This window comes from Acanthisitta chloris, unplaced genomic scaffold (assembly GCF_000695815.1).
Source record: "Acanthisitta chloris isolate BGI_N310 unplaced genomic scaffold, ASM69581v1 scaffold33933, whole genome shotgun sequence".
Lineage (NCBI taxonomy): Eukaryota > Metazoa > Chordata > Aves > Passeriformes > Acanthisittidae > Acanthisitta > Acanthisitta chloris.
Window position 1 is genome coordinate 9980 of NW_008664841.1, and position 2806 is coordinate 12785.

Consider the following 2806-nt stretch of genomic DNA (forward strand, 5'->3'; position numbering starts at 1 on the left):
ATACAGTAAATGCTTGGTTTCAACTAATAGATGTGCTTCAAGGACAGAAAAATCAGCTCTGCACATTTTCACAGTGGTTTTTATAAATGGAGCAACTGCTGCTTCTCTTTCCAGAGCACCTTGCCCTGTTTCTAGGCTTAAGAATACACTGAGGACATTCATGTGCATGGAAAAAAAAGTTGTAACTATTTCCAAACTTGCTAAACATTCAAGGAGAATGTTTTGGGGAACATTTTAGCTCGAGCACAGAACATTCTTGTTTGCTATTATTACCTGCAAAACCTGCCCGTGCTTCTCTAAATTAGATTTTGCATTTCTGCTGTGGCTTATCAGAAGCAGCAACACCTTTTTTTTCACTGGAGTGTTTTGTTGTTGCAAACTCATGAGACATTTTGGGTTCAGTTGATGAAGTTCCTGTTTCTAGAAGCATCTCTTCAGCCATTGCCTGGTGTCAGAGGCATTTCTGTCCATTTGATGCTGAATTGCAGCTTCAGGGCTGACTTGCTGGTTCAGCTTTCCCACCAGAAAAGGGTCATTGGTCCATGGCAGTACCCTAAGGTTGCTCTATTAGGAAATAATGCTTGATTAGTGCTTATTTTTGTAAATTACAAAACAATGTGACTTAATTTATCTACTCCTAGTCTTCACATTTGATATGTGTCCCTTCTCATCCCCCTGACCTGACCACTTGAGGATTTCAAAGAGCCTTCACAGCCTGTGGAGTGATATTTTTCATTGCATACCTGCTATTTTTGTAATGCAGATGGCTTGGAAAGAATTTATGGCTAGAATTGTGTACTGTACAGTAAACTTATTTTATCAATAAAGTTGACTGAAAATCTGGATGTCTCTGTGATTGAAGTGAGGTGCAGGGTCTGAGTGTCCAAGGTACCTCAGGTGACAGGTGTCACACTGAGTGCTGCTCCCAGCATTCCAACAGTGGGAAGATGACAAAGGAGAGCAAAAGAAATCTGAGTTGCAAGGGAAGGAATGTGGTAGAGAAGTTAAACCATTAGAGAACTTCTTCACCAGTCCTTTCAACATCACACTGTTGGTAACACTGGGAAGCAGCACTGAGCTACACAGTGCCACCAAAGACCAAAAATGGTGTAAGAGCAAGAAGATGCAGCAGGAACACCACTGAACTGTAGGAGTCCAAGAGACACCAGCTGCTGGCAGGACTGTCCCACAAGGCATTGTCTCCCAGGGACTCCATGTAACTCAGTGTGCAAACAAGACCAGCTCACTGTTGCCCTAAATAGCCTCTGCTCTCCCCAGCACATATCCTTGAAACTGCACCAACAAACAAAGCAGAGAATCATGGAATCACAGAGTGTTTTGGCTTTGAAGGGACCTTAGAGATCATCTAGTTCCAATCCATGGGCAGGCACAACTCCCACTAGACCATGTTGCTCAGAGCTCCATCCAGTCTGGCTTTGACCTCTCCCAGGGATGGAGCAGCCACAGCTTCTCTGGGCAACCTGTGCCAGTGCCTCAGCAGCCTCACAGGGAAGAATCTCTTCCCAACAGCCAATGGAATAAAGGCAAACTGCCTTCCATATGCAGCAGCACACAGGCTGGGCCTGTGTTTTTAACACGAGGAAAGTGACATAAGAACCAAGGAAGATATCTTTCTTTGGGAAGCTCAGTGTCTCCAAGTCCACTTGTGCCACAGCTTGTTTAACTGCAAGAATTAGCACAGGTGGGAGTGAGGGGAGGAGTAAGAGATTCTCCCATGGATTTGAGGCAGGACTGGAACACACAGACCAGTACCACCATGTGACCACTGCAGCATCTTAACAGTGCAGCAAAAACTGCAGGAAACTCCCTGAAAGCAGCATTCCAAAACCATCCTGGCAGAATGTCCTATATCAGCATAATCATAGTCCAGAAAGCCTCAAAATTTGATTCTACAGGGGAATCACTACCTAGAAGAACCTAGTTTAGATAGCACTATTTTAAGCCAGCTAAACTGCAAGGTGGTGCAGGTACCACGGCAAGGCAGGAGGTGCTTCCAAGGAGAGATTCTGCAACAGCAGCAGAGGCAGAGCAGGGAAGGATCCACTTTGCCTTTTGCAGCTGCCTCAGGGGGTACACAAAAAGCCTTGAACCCCTTTAACACTGCAGTGGCTCTGTGTATTCTGACTATCACCCTTGTTATTCACTATGGCTTACAGAATGTGAAAGAAAATTTCTGCACCATCTCTTAGCAGTATTAAGTAACAAGATAAAATCTCCAAGTCAGGATCTCAGAAAGACAGTTCAAATCCCACTTCAGCCACAGAATTCCTATGTGATGTTGCAGACTGGTTTCCAGGCAAGACGTGGAACCACTCCCTTGTTTTCTAGAACCTTCTCTGACAAAGCTATCCAGGAAAAAACAGCCTCTTTGGACCGTGCAGTTCCTCAGTGGCTCCACAGAGGATGTGCCACACTCACAGCCTCTGGGTGTCACTGCAACCACAGCGAGTCTGTAGCCAGGTTGGCTAAGCTCCCCCCCCATCCCTTGGGAAGAGGAAATTTTTCCACACCAATTATCCATACAAGATCGAAGGCAGAGGCTAAATTGCAAACGCAACACTGAATTCAGAGACCCCTTCAGCTGCAGTGTTCTTTCAAAAGACATCTTTATTATAAAAGATATAGAAAATAAGAGTTAAACTTGTTTCTTGCACAATGTTAATCACAGCAGTTATAAAAAAACCCACCAAGGTAAACATATTCAAGAGCATTGCCATACCACACAAGTGTTTGCTGCTGCCATCACCCAGGGAAAGCCATGCTCAGGACCAGGGAGAGCACTGGC